The 19,400-nt window shown below is 34.1% G+C and overlaps 1 protein-coding gene and 1 non-coding gene across 17 annotated transcripts in view; one reads left to right on the top strand and one right to left on the bottom strand.

Annotated features, from left to right (window-relative positions):
- The window catches only part of BBS9 (Bardet-Biedl syndrome 9), a 433,011-nt gene that overhangs the window by 284,833 nt on the left and 128,778 nt on the right, over positions 1-19,400 (bottom strand). The window lies entirely within an intron of this gene.
- LOC112670922 (U2 spliceosomal RNA) lies at positions 17,762-17,952 on the top strand. Its single transcript, XR_003143300.1, has one exon. It is a non-coding gene; the product is annotated as a U2 spliceosomal RNA (small nuclear RNA).

The following is a 19,400-nucleotide window of genomic DNA, read 5'->3' as shown; positions in this document are numbered from 1 at the left end:
TAGAGAAATGCTTCCTTATATTCTTTAGTTGTATAGAAGCTTATTATGTTCTTTGTAGTACATACTTTACAGTATCGTGTTTCATGTATTCAAAACAGTGGAATTCATTACAGTGATTTTTCACTCCAAAATAAAGCTGATATCTATTCAGTAAGGTTAGTTCATAGGAGCAAGAATGTAGAGAAAAATTGACAATCTTAAATACCCATGAATTGTGAAATAATTCACAACAAGTCATCTTCTGGAATCATAAGTTTTTCATTTCTACATGTTCTTTTACTCTGGCTTATTTTCTAAGGCTTATATCCCAGAAAATCAGAATGCTTTCCCTTTCATGTCAACATTGACTCTTTCTATATCAGAAGCAGAAATATATTTCCACTGAAATTTTCTCTTTTACTCTGCAATTCTTGAAGATAACCAGGCACAGAAAGACAAAAGACAAAAACTTTCTTTTAAAAAAAAAAAAAACAACTTTCTTTTGAAGAGTAAATGTTACTGGCACTTAGTCATTTTTTTCCTGTTGTTTGTAACAAAAGTACTAGGTCCTAAAATTCAAGATACACTATTGAATTCTATTTTGTTTCCTATCCTAAACAAACCACAACTGGAGGTGCCAAATTAATTCTGAACAAATTTGCCTCAGGGCACCTGCAGGGGCCATGGATCTTTAATCTTCACATACCAAAAGTGTTTACTCCTCCCTGTTGGAAAGAAATGCAAGTCTCTGGGAAGTCAAAGGTTAGCCAATGGAGGAGAAAAATGGGATAGAATCTCTCAAAATGACGGAAGAAAGTAATGAACCCTGCAAGTGTTTTCCCTGGCAAGCTGAGAGAATTGCCAAGTTTGGGTCAGAGGTCCAATTTATGTATGAGTCCATCTTGCTCTTTTAGATTACCACAATCTCAGTGAAGCAGGTGATCATTCCTTGACTTAAAAGAATTTAAAAAATTATAAACCCAAATTGGAGGCATGCCAAATAATGCAATTTGTTTAATTTAAAGCAATTATTTAAATTTAATTTAAAGCAATTATTGTCAAGTTTCTTTACATATAGTATACAATATCAATAAAATTTTATCAAAATATGATCAAATGTCATTTATTCACAAAATCTAATGATGCAGTATTCAATATATAGTGTATAATATTTTCCAAAAGTTCTAAGCAGCTTCAATTCCAAGATATGTGCAGAAAGCTACTATAACAAAAAAAATACATATACTATAACAAACTACTATAACAACAACAAAAATACTATAATAAACAAAAAAAATCCAATTATAATATTTTCTGGGCTATTTTGCCAACAGTCTAAATTAAATATTTAGTGATATGATTATTAAATCATATTACAACATCTTTCCAGGTAGATTTTCCTTGATTTGCCTGCCTGCGATAGCTGTGTTTTATATTCTCACACATTTCTTCTTCCATGTCAGTGTCTTCTGAAACAGAAAGTCACTCTATCTCAGTGTTATCTGGAACTATGGCTTTTTTTTTTTAATTCCATAAGCTGAAATAATAATAGATTTTTTTTTAATCTTGGAGGTGGGAGAGGGAACTATGGAAATTCTAAAAGATGGGAAAAACTGGAAATAAAATTAAGAAGTAAATTCAGAAGTAAATTTTAAAATTTAGGTATCACATAAAATTCTGGTTCCCTTAAAAAAATACATTTCTTAATTTTGCCTACTTTAGTACTTCTTTAAACATTTATATAGTCTACAATCTATAAGGTTCTATTTTAAAAATGCTTTTTGGAAAAAAAAATAAAAAAAATAAAAATGCTTTTTGGCAATTTCCCATTTCAAATCTAAATTAAATATCAAAAGTTGTATATATGAATAACATTGAGATAATGATTTGAGGAGAAAAAGATCAGGAAATTCTCCTCCATTATAATTACGAATTTTACCCTTAAACATCATTGGCAATTTATCTCTCCCTCTTTCTCTAACACTAGGAAGAACTTTCTCTGCATTAGAAAGAACTAACTGGGCAGCCCTGGTGGCGCAGTGGTTTAGTGCCACCTGCAGCCTGGGGTGTGATCCCGGAGACCCATGTCCCATGTCGGGCTCCCTGCATGAAGCCTGCTTCTCCCTCTGCCTGTGTCTCTGCCTCTCTCTCTCTCTGAATTAATAAATAAATAAAAAATCTTTAAAAAAAGAAAGAAAGAAGAAAGAAAGAAAGAAAGAAAGAAAGAAAGAAAGAAAGAAACTACCTCTGAATTTCTGCCCCTTTTGATCCAATTTTATTTATTTTTTTTTCCTTTTGATCCAATTTTAGACCCAACATCATTTAAGTACAAATTCCAAAACTGCTTGCTTTAAAGGTAGAAATCTATGAGATTACATAACGTCTCTGCATATCTTTTGGTCTACAATTATCTTTCAAATATTCAATATGTCCACTCAGGTGGTACTAACTAAAGAAAGCTCCTAAATAAAAGACAAAGCAAATGATTATATTGGACTCATTCTAATAGTAAACATTAAATTACTTCTAATTAGAGCAAGTTCTGCTTAAAAGAGAAGAGACTACTTGAAAAGCATTAAACAATATTAATTTATCATCAAGAAAGCTACTTGTAGTGAAGCACAGAGTATCACAGCATAGCTTTCTTTTTTGATTATGTCACGTTACAGAGATGAACACTAAAAGCAACCATTTGAATTTCTAGATGAATTGGTCATTACCTAGAAAATCAAATTTGGCTTCATGAATATAAATTCATTTTTTAATGTTTATCATGTTTAGACTTTTTAAAATATAAGCATGAATGTGATTGCATAAAAGCTTCCAAATGTGATTTATTTAGTAAGAACATAACTCTAAGGTATCGCATTAAAGTTGCCATGTACCGCTCTGGTATCCAGCAGCTAAAAGGGTCAGTTGTATTACCAAAAATGAGAGGGCAGATGCTGCCTATTAAGAATGCCCACTGCCTTAAATCTACAGCAGCCGCCAGCCAAAGCTTCCCCCCCCCGACCCCTCTCTAGAAAGCCACCCACATCCCATCAACTGTGAAGGGGAAGAAAGACACAGAAATACATACATACAAACCTAAGTTTTGTAGGGGAAGTTTTTGTGTATGGAAGGAGAGGGAGTTGCTGCTGGTGATACAGTAAACATATCGAAATCGAAAGACATTTAGAAATAATCTTATTGCTACTAATTGGTCCGATCAAAGTTAAAAAGTATCATAGAACACTGAATAAATTACTTGCCTTCAGTGACTTCTAAGAAAATAATATATTAAACTAAGATTCAAGGTCTTATGTTTCCATGCTTCAGAGGTTCTATACTACTCCAAGAAAAAGGAAGAAAATGTCTTTAAGACACCTCCACACTAGGGCAACCTAACTTGTACTCCACTGAGAAATAAAATAGCATGAAGATATTTCTAGCAATTAAGTGAAAATCATATGTAAAATTTTGCTCAGATCTCTTCTTATAGGGAAAAAAGTCTCCCAGAAGCAGAAGGTAATTAAGAGGGATATATGAAGAAAAATAGAAGATACTGGGAGGAAATGAAATTAACAATAACTCATTAATAAATGTAAAATTTTAAAGTATCTGAATCACTACCATCTGGTCTAAAGACAGAGGTTCTTATCTAATGATTAAATAAGATAGTATTATTTATACACACAGGAAGGAGAAGTAGAAAATAAGACTTAATGTTACCTATTCTAAAGAGATTTAATTGTATTATAAGTTTTCTTTACTTACACTGTTTTTTTTTATTTTTTTTTTATTTATTTATGACAGTCACAGAGAGAGAGAGAGAGAGAGAGGCAGAGACACAGGCAGAGGGAGAAGCAGGCTCCATGCCAGGAGCCCGACGCGGGACTCAATCCGGGGACTCCAGGATCGCGCCCTGGGCCAAAGGCAGGCGCCAAACCGCTGCGCCACCCAGGGATCCCACTTACACTGTTTTTTAGATGATAATTATGTGACCTCAAGAAACAGTATTTCATTAGAAACAACAGAGGTTTGCACTGTAAGATATGAAGCTGTTCATGCCTTCATAAAACTCTACACATTCTCTGACCTGTGTTGACTCATCTCCTCTCTTGTGACAAATTATAGATCCTCTTCCTTTCCTATGAGTCTTCTGCTTATCTAATTCATAATTAAAACTCTGAGGTTTTTCCCAAAGAGCATCAGAGTATTGTGTACTTCTGATTTTTGTTTTGCTAGAACCCATTCTATTTTCACTTTTCTATAGTTATATACTTAAGGTGGCCAATGCTGATATAAATGTATATAAATTTGTTAAGAATATTAAATATCTTCATGTAAAATATAGAAGTAAAGGAATTTTGACACAGCCAATTAGAAAACAGGCAAATGTGTTTTCTGTAAATTGGTATCTGTACACAAAAATACATGAACTCATGACTACTAACATAAAGTCAATGCCAATAAAAACATAATTCTTTTGAAATTTCTTTTCTACAAGCTACAGTAACAATACAGGCATATTCATTAGCATAGTGAGTAATTATGCATTTAAGGAATTCAAACTGCAATCATGCCCTTTATGAAACATGGATCCAAGACTCTTCATGATGTATTCATCTATGTCTGATGAAATAAAAAAGGTCAGTAAAATGTTTGACCTAAATAAACAAATGTTCCACAAGTAAATCCCCATCATCCATAGAAGAAGGGACAGGATTACCAAGATTAAATTCAATTCCCACAAAATTGAAAACCCTTGTTTTAGGCCATAGTTTTAACCTACACCATAACAAATGGAATACGGTCAAAAATTCTTTTCGGTGGCCAAATTAAAGGCTCTTAATTTCCCATAGGCAAACTGTTCAAGCTGTGAAGCTCCTCAGAGTCACTTGTTTCTAGACCATTCCTCCTCTAATTTCTTTAGTCAATCATTGAACCAGCATTCAGTGAATACCAACTCACTGTCAAGCATGAAGACACTGCATAAGAATGATCCCTATGGCAAAAGAACACCCATTCTTTTTTTTTTTTTGGCTTTGTTGAGCTATAACTAACAAATAAAATTATATATGTTTAAATTATACAATATGATGACTTGATACAAATACTTTGTGAAAAATGATTATCACAATTAAATTACTTAGCATATCCATCACCTCACAGAACTGCCATTTTTTTTCTTTTGTGGTGAGAATGCTTTTTAGGTCTACTCTCTTGGCAAATTTTGAGTATACAATACATGATTATTAACTATAATCACCATGCTGTACATTTAGGTCCCCAGAGCTTACTCATCTTATATCTGAAGACTGTGCCCTTTAAACAACATCTCTTCATCTTCCCCTCCCCTAGTAATAATCACCATTCTACTCTTAGAAATGCCCATTCTTTACGCCAATTCCCTGGAAAAAGCCTCCCTTGGAGAATGCAGTCTCCTCAGATTTGAAACTAGAATGGCCTTAACACTATACTTCACAGGACTCTGATCCTGGCCACAGAGAGAGCCTAAATTGGGGAGCTAAAACCTATGAGAATTTGGGCAGCCCTTGGTGGCTCAGCGGTTTAGCGCTGCCTTCAGCACAGGGTGTGATCCTGGAGACCTGGGATCAAGTCCCACATCGGGCTCCCTATATAGAGCCTGCTTCTCCTTCTGCCTGTGTCTCTACCTCTCTGTCTCTGTTTCTGTCTCTCTCTCTCTCTGATGAATAATGAATAACATCTTTTATAAATGAATGAATGAATGAATGAATGAATGAATGAATAAATAAATAAATAAATAAATAAATAAATAAATAAATCCTGTGAGAATTCACACTGGAAGACAAATGCTTTGTTTCTGTGCTACATGACATTCTGAATGACCCTTACCTGCTACTGCTATTCACTTTAGCTTGTCTTTAAGAAACCAATCATTGTAGAACTCACTGGGCTTCTGGGACTAGTGGATTTCATTGTATATTTGCATATTACCTGGACAGTTGAAATGGTCTAAAAATGAGGTTTGCCAAAACTGAAGGTACTATATTAATCCATCTTAATATCACTAAAGGTAACATAATACTTCTAGTCACAACTGCATTTCCTAAACTCAAATGTGACATAATCTTGGCAGACTTTTTCAAAATAAATATGAATTTTCATGAAATATATACAAGATAAAGAAAGACATGCATTTGGGGGAAATAACACAAGAAAGGTGACAACAATCTCCCTAAAAGCAACCCATAATAACTATTGTATTGTTCAATTTTTCTATTTTTATATTATAGCACATAAAAATGGGCAAAAGTAATCTAGATAATTATTATTTTAAGAAAAGTTTATTTAACTTTTCTTAAAATACCAGTTTTTAGACACTAGCAATTAAGGAATAGAAAAGGAGAAGGTTAAGATGAATAATCAATCCAAAATTACCTTAAGGATGTGACTATTGATTAAAAGTAAAGATTCACCGTCTAAAGTCTATGTTAAAAAGCACAAGTCCTGTCTGTAATCCAAACAGCAATAAATAAAATTTATGAGATCTGACTCTATACAAGCACCAAAAATAAAAATTATTTCATAATATGTCATCTTACCTAAAAAGAAATTTATTTTGCTTAGCATTCTACTTTTAAAAATATGTTTAGGGTCCCTGGGTGGCTCAGCCAGTTAAGCATCTGACTCTTGATTTCAGCTCAGCTGAAGATCTCAGGGTTGTGAGATCGAGCCCTGAGTTAGGCTTCATGCTGGGCATGAAGCCTGCTTAAGTTAAGATTCTGTCTCTCCCCACAAAGAGAAGGAAAAATATTCCATGCTCATGGATTGGCAGAATTAATATTGTGAAAATGTCAATGTTACCCAGGGCAATTTACACATTTAATGCAATCCCTATCAGAATACCATGGACTTTCTTCAGAGAGCTAGAACAAATTATTTTAAGATTTGTGTGGAATCAGAAAAGATCCTGAATAGCCAGGGAAATTTTAAAAAAGAAAACCATAGCTGGGGGCATCACAATGCCAGATTTCAGGTTGTACTACAAAGCTGTGGTCATCAAGACAGTGTGGTACTGGCACAAAAACAGACACATAGATCAGTGGAACAGAATAGAGAACCCAGAAGTGGACCCTGAACTTTATGGTCAACTAATATTCGATAAAGGAGGAAAGACTATCCACTGGAAGAAAGTCTCTTCAATAAATGGTGCTGGGAAAATTGGACATCCACATGCAGAAGAATGAAACTAGACCACTCTCTTGCACCATACACAAAGATACACTCAAAATGGATGAAAGATCTAAATGTGAGACAAGATTCCATCAAAATCCTAGAGGAGAACACAGGCAACACCCTTTTTGAACTCGGCCACAGTAACTTCTTGCAAGATACATCCACGAAGGCAAAAGAAACAAAAGCAAAAATTGGGACTTCATCAAGATAAGAAGCTTTTGCACAGCAAAGGATACAGTCAACAAAACTAAAAGACAACCTACAGAATGGGAGAAGATATTTGCAAATGACATATCAGATAAAGGGCTAGTTTCCAAGATCTATAAAGAACTTATTAAACTCAACACCAAAGAAACAAACAATCCAATCATGAAATGGGCAAAAGACATGAAGAGAAATCTCACAGAGGAAGTCATAGACATGGCCAACACGCACATGAGAAAATGCTCTGCATCACTGGCCATCAGGGAAATACAAATCAAAACCACAATGAAAAAAAAAAAAAAAACACGTCACACCAGTGAAAAATTAACAAGACAGGAAACAACAAATGTTGGAGAGGATGTGGAAAAAGGGGAACCCTCTTGCACTCTTGGTGGGAATGTGAACTGGTGCAGCCACTCTGGAAAACTGTGTGGAGGTTCCTCAAACAGTTAAAAATAGACCTGCCCTACGACCCAGCAATGGCACTGTTGGGGATTTACCCCAAAGAAACAGATGCAATGAAACGCCGGGACACCTGCACCCCGATGTTTATAGCAGCAATGTCCACAATAGCCAAACTATGGAAAGAGCCTCGGTGTCCATCGAAAGATGAATGGATAAAGAAGATGTGGTTTTATGTATACAATGGAATATTATTCAGCCATTAGAAATGACAAATACTCACCATTTGCTTCAACGTGGATGGAAGTGGAGGGCATTATGCTGAGTGAAATAAGTCAATCGGAGAAGGACAAACATTATATGGTCTCATTCATTTGAGGAATATAAATAAAAGTGAAAGGGAATAGAAGGGAAGGGAGAAGAAAGGGGTAGGAAATATCAGAAAGGGAGACAGAACATGAAGACTCCTAACTCTGGGAAACGAACTAGGGGTGGTGGAAGGGGAGGAGGGCGGGGGGTGGGGGTGAATGGGTGACGGGCACTGAGGGGGGCACTTGACGGGATGAGCACTGGGTGTTATTCTGTATGTTGGCAAATTGAACACCACTAAAAAATAAATTTATCATTAAAAAAAAAATTCTGTCTCTCCCCCCCCCAAAAAAAAGATTCTGTCTCTCCCTATAAATAAATAAATAAGTTAAAAATTAAAAGAATATTTCAACTACAAAAATGGTATGCTTGCTGAACTAAAACATGCATAAATAACTATTATTATAACTATTTTTAGAAAAGTAATTTTTGTGAGGGGCACCTGGGTGGCTCAGTTGGTCAAGCATCTAACTCATGATTTTGATTCAGGTCATGATCTCAGGGTTGTGAGATCAAGCCCCATGGAAGGCTCCACACTGGGCATAGAGGCTTTTTAAGATTCTCTCGCTCTCGCTCTCTCTTCCCCCCGTCTCCTTCTCTAATTAATTAATTAGTTAATTAATAAGTAAGTAAGTAAAAGTAACTTTTGTGTAGAAAACAGTCATATATATTTCCATTTATATATTTCCATATTCCATTATATATTTCCATTTCTGGCAAAAATATAATAGTCTGGTGGGGGAGGAATAAAACAAATGCATAGGTTTAGCAAATCACGTACACTATTATCTCTAACTCAGGAAGTAATCCATTCCCATGATACATACAGAAATCCTATGTTTAATTCTAAGTCATGAACAATTTTCTACACCATCTCAATAAGGGAAATCTGTTCTAATCTTAGAGTACGTCATTCCTGGGCATTACTTCTATCAAAACACTATGCCACACACACTAAACAATAAAAAATAAAAGAGCGAATCTTTCAACAAACTGTAACTTTGATTCTTATAATCTTTACATAAAACTGTGTAATAAGTTCTAAATTTTGCCATTTTTATATGGTGATGCTTTATGGTTGCAGTAGTTGTGGTGATGTCAGTTATGCTAAAGAACAACAGATGGGCTGGAGGGAAGACAAAGCATTTCCTACCATCTGGAAGCCTGCAGAAATTGAAAAAAGCAGTAAGATAGCCTTTTTCACTCCATTCTCCCATTACTCCCAATGTGATTGTTTTAATTTTTCATATATTTCCACTAACTTTAAGTATTCTGGATATTGCTTCCAAAAAAAATTGTTTCTGCTACTTACTCATACATGAGCCCTATGCTACATACACACTGTATGGGCACAGTTGATGCTCTGGAAAGTAGAGCATGTTTTTTTTTTTTCGAACTACAGATATCATATTTGTTCCATCATTAATGAAGTTTTTTTTAAGGGAATACAGAATTTTTATTCTAAGTGTTCAAAATTATTGCAAAATTCACTGCTAAACATAAATCATTATATGGTCCAAATCAGAATAATTTTCCTTCTAAGAAAAATTTTTAAATGTTCAATTAATATGACCTGTACCAACTGATTTAAAATATGTAGGCAACAGAATGGAATAAGAAGAGAGAAATCTGGTGTTGGAAATAAATATAAATGAAAGATAAAAGCAATCTAAAAATAGCATTCAAAATGCATTCAAAAGCAAACTACTACTTTTTATTGTATTTGACTACTAAAATACTAGTAATTTCTAACTTACAAACCATAATCCCCCTTTAAATAAGAAAGGAATAATTTTCTATAACACTATTCTTAATTAAAATATTTACTAACTTATCTTTCATTTTTCATCATTCATTAAACACAAAAGATTTGTGTTTGAATCTAACGAATCTAAACTATTTAATGTTTAAATGAAAGAGTTTTGGTAGTATTGTTATTTTTCCAAGGACTGGAGTTTATTTTTAGAATACCTGAGACTTTCTTAAAGATATTTAGAGAACATATTCAGATTCTTCCACCCCTCCAAAAGTAATCACTTGTTGTAGGCTTCTGCTTTCTGGCTTTTCAGATGTTTACCATTACAACTTTAAATAATATACTTTTCATTAGGTTGAATATTGGGTAGCACTTATCTGAAAGGGAAGCAATTGTTTAATTGTTTTGGGGAAAGAAAAGATATGAGAGTTTTTTAGTTGAAACAAAAAGAGTTTCGACATCCACTTCTAGCAGTATGGTGGCCTAAATACTTGGAAGGGCCTATCATGTTCTGCTTTTCCATATCATAACACTTATCTGCTTACCCTATAATGAGTTGTTCACATGTTTGATTATGCTCTTGGGCATGTTAACTGATCTTTCTATGCTTCAGTTTCATCATCTATAAAATAGGGATGGTAATAATTGTAGTAACTGTTCTTAGAAGAATTAAATAAATATGTTCATAGCACTTAGAATGGTACCTTATGGACAGTATGTGAAATACATATTAGCTATTATTATTTGTACTCTTAGAATAATGTTACAGTGAAAGAGCACATTATTAATTAAATAATCAGTGTGTGCTCTAAAACATCTTCATAATATAGTATATTATATACATTCTATCTACAAATATTAAAATACTTTCATTGTAAAATCATTTGAAAATTAAAGATGTTTTTTGATTAATTACAAAGGAAAAAAGGCTAATAAATCTTTCTTCCTGAACTAAGCAAAGTTTTTGTCTAGCCAAGCCTTATCAAGATTTGAATATATATTCTAATTAGAACATAGACTCTACATTAACAAATTAATATTCAATCATGGCATTCTGTCATCTTTTACTTAATTAAAACAAAAAACCCTTTAACTTTGAATTAGTACAGTTTCCCTGTGTAGTTGTTTTTTTTTTTTTTTTTTTTAATTCATGAGAGACAGAGAGAGAAAGGCAGAGACATAGGCAGAGAGAGAAGCAGGTTCCATGCAGGGAGCCCGATGTGGGACTCGATCCCGGGTCTCCAGGATCACACCCTGAGCCAAAGGCAGATACTCAACTGCTGAGCCACTCAGGCATCCCTCCCTGTGTAGTTTTAAACATTATACACTCTAAGTATATGGGTACCTGCTTTTTTTAAGTACATCAACAAAGCAGGTAGTAACTCTGTTTTTATCTTACACTTATTTTAAAAAGTAAACTGCAGTGCAGTGAAGAAAAGGCAGTAGATATTCTCTGTCTACTACAGGTAAGAAAACCACTGAATATGGATCTCCATTTTAGAATATATATGAACCCTCCTATAAGCTCAGTGGCAGATCGTGTGGATCACAGAGGTCAGACAACTGAGAACTAAAGCCCTATTTTACCAGGTAATATACTACAAGTTTCAAGTTAAATGATGACATGATTGTTTGACTATATTATATTTTAAACTTTGTTTTTAGAAATTTTAATTAATATTCTGTTCTCTTGAAATGAAAAAATATATACTGTCATTCTTCTAAATCTGTTTTTTGAAGATGTAGGAAGTTAGTAAAAGTTTCTAAACTATTAAACTTGATACATCAAACATATCAAAATTTTTGAATTACCTGCTAACAGTTCTTAGATTTAAGATCCTAATGATGCAATGATACTAGTGCACAGCAGGCAATAAATGTTGCTATATTTTTTGCATTTTCTTTCAGAAAACAATTGATTCTAATTTTAAGTCATCCAGCATTAGCCTACACAGCAAGATTTATACATTTACAAACACATTTTTTTTATTTTGGCAAAAACCCAGGTTTGCATGCCAAAGCAAATTCTGAAATAGAGGCCATATACTGGTTAATAGGCTAAAGGAATTAAGTCTGTCCAAAGTTCCAAAGTTCTTAGCAGCAGCATATAAACCTAACTACCAAAAAAATCACTTTGTTTCACTTCTATATTCCGTTTCACCCACCCCCATTAGCAATTTAGAAAACTGTAACCTTTTCCCATTGGGAAAAAGAGATATTAAACACACACACACACACACACACACACACTGAGACACCAAAAACCCCTCATTCTATATTTGAAACTAGAATTTTTGAAGTGAGGAGAGATTATATAAAATTACATGGGTTTCCAAGAGAGATGAAAGTAAATCACCAACCTGATACAAATGATCTCCCAGAACCAGAATCAAGAAGATCCTAACTAGTGAAAGGCAAAATACTTTCCTGCTGACAACTCTACTGAACAGCTGACTTCCCACCCCCACCCCCATATTCACTATCAAATTAATTCCCATATCCATTATGGAAGAGAATCAGACCCAAAACATGGACATTTTTCCATAGAGATTATATTCTTTGATATTGAGAACTTCATTTTTAAGAGAAGTTCATAGTCTCAATGACAGTATGTCTAGAGAAATTTTTCAGTGGAAATACATGGTAATAAGAAGAACTCTACCTTTAAAACATTTAATATATAAAACAGAAAAATACAAACTCAACTAGCATTCTAAGCACTCCTTATTCTTGGCTATACAGTGTTTCTAAAAACTCTGGCAAGCAAATTAAACAGATTTACTATGGAATGTAACAAAGTCAAACAATCTGGAACTGTAATTACTATTAAACTTTTCATGAGAATGGAGGATGCTGTATTCTACATTATTACATAAAAAAATAAAATGATAATGAAAACATGAAACCAAGCAAAAGATTTCTAATTTTCATAAGGAGAGTTTTTCTGAGGGTTATAGCCCCAATGGACAAATAACAACAAAGATATGGCTTTTTAATTTATTGATGATTGGAAGTCTTTTCCATGTGAATGAAACACTTACCAAAGTAGCAATACTGCAGTTCATAAAAGAAAGTACCAATCACAGACAGTATGTCAGCTATGGCTTAGCCACAGGGCCATAAGGACATTATAAGCACAATTCTTGTTCAATCAATATGAAATCCAATCAGTATAAAATCTAGAGAATACCTCATTAAAGACCTTGACCTCACACAACAGAAATATATGCCTGCAAATAATAATGACCATTCAAAATAAAGCAATTCATTTTACTCCAAAAATGCTTCAATACAATTGACATAAACAAGTTGTCCAATTCATGGTTACTAAGGTATTAACAATAAGAGAAAGAAAAAAAAACAGCAAATATAATCTATTTTGTTCTTCTCTTCCCCACACTATGTTAAGTTATAAACTACTATGTTGCATTAGCAGTCCCACCAGGCCCCAAGTGAAGCTCCCATTTTCTGGGTAGGGGCTTTCTCACCCTATTTACCATTCATACCTAAAAATCCAATTATAACCTTATGCCTCTTAAGCTACAATGGGCTTCTTTAAATCTGATTTATCACTCTTAGCATAGAAAATAAAATGTTTTTTTACTTTGCAAATAGAATGAAAATGCAAAACAAAACAGAGGAAAACAAAAGATGAACAAGCAAAAATAGGGGAAGAAGATAGACTTCTCAGGATAAACTAATGGTGAAAACACTGAAATTTAAGTGTTTAAACACAGTAAAATGAGTCAAATGAACTTAATTTAATTATAATACAGTTTCTAAAAACCCCACCAAACGAATATAAATACTACATTATGATTGGGAGATAGGAAAGTTAGGAAAATGGTCATATTAATGTCAAAACCCACTATGTCAAATTTCATAAAAGTATGCAAATTCTTTCCCTGAACTAGAATTCAGCTATAATGAGCACTGCACAAAATAAGACCAAGCATTAACTGAGAAGGATAGTGGAGTATCTAATTACTAAGACAGTAATATTTTCTGTATAAAATCAAGAGCTCAGCCACCATTCAAGGATCATATCTTTCTAAAAAGGCTGACATTTTATTCTTACATTTTTTTTTCAAAACAACAGAACACTACACTGCTCAATCGCTTGCTTGAACAGAACTATTTTTGAAAATTAAAAGGTATTTATAACTGGAAAAAAAACCAACTTCTCCAAAAGGCTCTCTAAATTCAGAGATCACTATTCCAATCCAATTCCTAAACAGATTTTTCCCTGCAACCTAATAATATGATCCTAAGGCTATTCTGAAATATTCAGCTCAATATGGAGCTGAATATGGCAACAGCCTTCAATGCAATCTCTCTAATACCTAAAATCAACACAGGAACTGAAATACACAGACACAAAAAGCATTAGAAAGTGGGAGAAAAGGGGAAAGAGAGAAAGGAAAACAACCCCATAAATTGTAAATCCAGAATCTAAAAGAAATTTAGACTAGTAACCAGGTAGATGAAGCCAAAAATTAGTTTTAGCTCATGCCACATCCCAGCTTCACTTCATAGAGACCACCTGAACAAAGACAGGAAGATGTTTCATTCTTCTTCTCTAATCCAATCCCTTACTCAATCTGATTCAGAAAACCAGATTCTATATAAGCAATAAAACTATGCAGATACATTTTACTAATTAATTCTGACCTATGATGGCAGTAATATATCTTAACCCTACTCATCTAAACCTTTCCCAACTTTACCACTTCTCTTTCCCCCTCTACACTACCTACCTACATCCATACAGGGGTAACAAATTCTATAAACAACTGGCCACATAAGGAACAGATATCAGTAGTAGCGCATTATATGGTCAGAGATAGAGTCCAAAATAAACACCACTATAAACATGTTTCAAAATAAGACATAACCTGGTACAAATGCATTATGGTAACTGTAGCCTGCCATATACTAACTACACTGGGGTGCTCATACCGAAGGTGCAGGAGGTAAGAGGCATGAGAGGGAGAAAAATAGTGCCTCAGTAGACTAAAAAAATCTCCAATAGTACACATTAAAAAGAGCAAAACGAATGCTGTAGAAGCTCAAATCAATGATTAAGAATACAAAACTCACTCTCCAAAAAAACAGGGGGAAAAAATGACACAGAAATGAAAATTATAAAGAAGAAGATAGTATATATAAGGAACAGAAAATAAACAGCCAACCAAAAGATATTATTAGTTTCCCTGAAGAATGAAAACATTTAACAGGTCTGAAAGAATAATCAAAGATGAAATATAAGGAAGTTTCCTTCAGCTGCCAAACAAATGGTTTAAACAGATTATATTCACTACCTTCCCAACTAAATCAAGAAAAACAATATTAGACAAATATATGGTGGCAAATATGATATTTACAGAGAAAATGAAAAACATTCTATAAGCAATCAGACATAAAGAACTAGTTACTTATAAAAGAACAAAAATCAAGTTGTCCGTAATTCTCCCCAGCAACAATAAACATTAACTGATAAAGAAATGACTTCTAATCAAAAATGGCACAACAAAACTCAAAACTCACCAAAAGCAGCAGAAAGTATGACAATAATAACTACCACCACAACCCAAAAAAGGGCAAGTTGAACAAGTAAATAACTACAATCACAATTAACAAACTTTGAGACATATCTGTACTGCCAAACATTTTAAATTGTGGGCCACAATTAAATAGGGTGCCAAGAACTGACACATGCTCCTCAGACCTCCAGCAGAATAGAGATCAACTCCCAGGCTAACACAAAATGACCTAACGGCATAAGTGGGATGCAGGACATGCAACATCAGAAAACCACAGTGGAAATAAAAGATGCATTTATCAATTGGTTCACTTTGGAAGCAATGAAGATAAGAAAACAAGCAGCAGCCACTACTTTTTAGCACCAAGAGCCTGTGACTGGGTGTGCAGGGGAATTCCTGTTAGACTGACCAATCTCTTAAACCCTGAAAACTGAAGGAATTGGGTCCCCAGAGCAAAGGAAAAAAAAAAAAAAAACACAGTGAGAAGGTGAAGTCTCAGTTGGTCTGAGCTCATTAGTCTCCCCCATTATTTCCCACATGATTCTTCAACAAATTTCTATCACCATTTTTAAAGTAGTAATAACTGCAGTAGTAATAACTGTAGTAATAACTGCAATAACAGAGGACCGATGTGTATAAATTTCAAATAAAGTAAAAGAGGGGAAAGAAAGAGATGAAAGACACATAAGCAAAAGGCAGAAAATATCCACAGCAAAAACTTCCCAAGGAAACAAAAGGAGAAATCAAACAAATAGTAACCATTGTATCAATGAGTTGTCAACATAATTTTTTTTATTTAAAAAACTCAAACAAGGGGTGCCTGGATGGCTCAGTTAGTCAAGCATCTGCCTTCAGTTCAGGTCATGATCCAAGGGTCCTGGAATCCAGTCCCACCTCGGGCTCCCTGCTCAGCGGAGAGCCTGCATCTCCCTCTCTCTCTGCCCCTCCCCCCACTTGTGAGCACACTTCTCTTTAATAAGATAAGGAAAGTGTCCTGCTTACGCTTTCTTCTTCCTCTTGTCAAATTCTGTTATAGTTGGTATTGTATTATTCATTTTGTCAACATTTAAAATATTTACATGCATTTTGGTAATCACAATTTTCACACTCCTTTCATCCTATCCATATCTAAACGGACTCAAAGCTTACTGCCAATTTGTTTTTATTTTTCCTAAATTATCTTGATTCACTTCTTGGTTAGTTGAATTTAATCATCCTTTTTCCTTTCTTGTTTTTTTTTTAAAAAAAGCTCAAAAGGGGCAACCTGGGGGGCTCAGCAGTTTAGCACCACCTTCAGCCCAGGGTGTGATCCTGGAGTTCCGAGATCAAGTCCCACATTGGGCTCCCTGCATGGAGCTTGCTTCTCCCTCTGCCTGCGTCTGTGCCTCTCTCTCTCTGTGTCTCTCATGAATGGATAAATAAAATTAATTAAAAAAATGTTCAAACAAAACTATAGGGATAAAAGCCACAGTAAATGCAGTAACAAGATAAAATAAAAACAAACTCAAGAGCATGATAGACAAGGGAAAAAAATCACACAAATCAAAATGGAAAGAAAAAATATATACAAATAATTAATAAGGAGATGCCAGATTTGGAAGACAACATAGAGCTAGCATATTTATAACAAGGAGATTAAAAGGGTGTCAGACTTCAGTTCAGGTCATGATTACAGGATCCTGGGATTGAGCCCTGAGTAGGGCTCCCTGCCCAGCAAGAAGTCTGCTTCTTCCTCTGCCCCTTCCCCTACTCATACTCATGCTCTCTCTCTCAAATAAATAAATAAAATCTTTAAAAAATGATATTAAGAAAACAAAACTATTGGGTGCTATATGCAACTGATGAATTATTGAATTCTACATCTGAAACTAATGATGTATTGTATGCTGGCTAATTCAATTTAAATAAAAAAAAAAGAAAAGAAAACTAAACTAGTAGAGCAGAACCAATAGTCAAAGCTATAATGGAAGAATATTTTCCTGAAAAAAAAAAAAAAAAGAATATTTTCCTGAAATGAATAAAAACTTGAATCTATAAATCTCATGTTTTCCCAGAACAAACTGATACAGAATTAATCAATTGTCAATAATGCTAGCTAATTTTACAGTCCTTCAAGGATTTAAAAAATAAGTTAGTTATGAGACAAAAAGTAATTCATCCAATAAGAACTTTTACAAATAAATTTAAGTCCACCTCAGACCTTCCCACAGCAACTGTCAACACCAAATGGAATGGCCAAATTTCTGAGGGAAGCTAAGATAACCTTCAAGTATAACAGCATAAACAACTCTTGAAAATGCAGGGGATCGCTTCTCGGCCTTTTGGCTAAGATCAAGTGTAGTATCTGTTCTTATCAGTTTAATATCTGGTACGTCCTCTATCTGAGGACAATATATTAAATGGATTTTTGGAGCAGGGAGATGGAATAGGAGCTTGCTCCGTCCACTCCACGCATCGACCTGGTATTGCAGTACCTCCAGGAACGGTGCACCCCCTCGGGGAAACACTCGGTTGTCAAAGACAGATCCTCTGCTAACCTCAGCCGCAATTTCACGGTTTGTGGGAGCAACTGACCATTGTACTACTGTTTTTCTCTTTCTGGTTTAAGTCGTTCATTTCCCTAAAGCTGTTTTTAAGTTTTATTTTTACCTTTTTTTTTTTTTCCTAAAAAAAAAAAAAAGAAAAAAGAAAATGCAGGGGATCCCTGGGTGGCTCAGCGGTTTAGCACCTGCCCTCAGCCCAAGGTGTGATCTTGGAGTCCCAGGATCGAGTCCCATGTCAGGCTCCCTGCATGGAGCCTGCTTCTCCCTCTGCCTGTGTCTCTGCCTCTCTCTCTTTCTCTCTGTGTAATAAAATCTTAAAAAAAAAAAAAAAAAAGAAAAGAAAATGCAAGAAGACTTAGAGGCTTTCCTCAAGAAAGGAAAAAGGATGATTAAATTCAACTAACCAAGAAGTGAATCAAGGTAATTTAGGAAAAATAAAAACAAATTGGCAGTAAGCTTTGAGTCCATTTAGATATGGATAGGATGAAAGGATTGTGAAAATTGTGATTACCAAAATGCATGTAAATATTTTAAATGTTGACAAAATGAATAATGCAATACCAACAATAACAGAATTTGACAAGAGGAAGAAGAAAGCGTAAGCAGGCCACTTTCCTTATCTTCAATAACAGGGACTCAACGGACACTGCCAAACATTATGTAGCTTTAAAAAACTGAAAATATCGTTGTAACAAATGACCAACATAAACTTATTGCTTAAAACAAAAAGTATTGAAAATAATAACCTTTTACCCTTTTTCTATTCTTGTTTATTAGGGTCTTTTAGAAACTAAAATAAACTGCTGTGAACAAACATTTACATAAAATTCATTTATTCCTTCCATTTCATCTATTCCTTTTGTCTGTTAGAATATAAAATAAATTTATATTTAAATACATTATTCTGGGGAACCTGGCTGGCTTAGTCAGTATAGCACAGAACTCTTGATCTCAGGGTTGTGAGTTCAAGCCCTACATTGGGCATAGAGCTTACATAAAAAATAAATAAATATTTAAAAAATTTTAAGAACGTATTATTCTGCTTTGGAAATGTTATTCTATGCCTAAATCTGCATCTTATCAGCCTCATGTTTAATAGGCACTAACAAATGTTAAATCTAGAATGTTAAGACTGAGATAACTTCAGTGGCAAAGTTAGTTTTGTTTTTTGCTTTCTTACTTGCACTTTTAAATACGGCTTGAGATTTAAATAGTGCAGTTCTAAACTTTTACAGAAAGTACAAGATTATTTTTTTCCACAAAAGTTATTTTTAAAAAAATATAGGAACAACATCAATAAAGTTTGAGGGGAATATGTGACCATACATTTTTACGATAAAATATTAACAACCCATACATTAAATTAGCCTATTAAGAGATGAGGCAAATCAGTTAAGCTAA

This window comes from Canis lupus, chromosome 14 (genome assembly GCF_003254725.2).
Source record: "Canis lupus dingo isolate Sandy chromosome 14, ASM325472v2, whole genome shotgun sequence".
Classification (NCBI taxonomy): domain Eukaryota; kingdom Metazoa; phylum Chordata; class Mammalia; order Carnivora; family Canidae; genus Canis; species Canis lupus.
The sequence above is the reverse complement of the archived record's forward strand: the minus strand, read 5'-3'. Positions and strand labels throughout refer to the sequence as shown.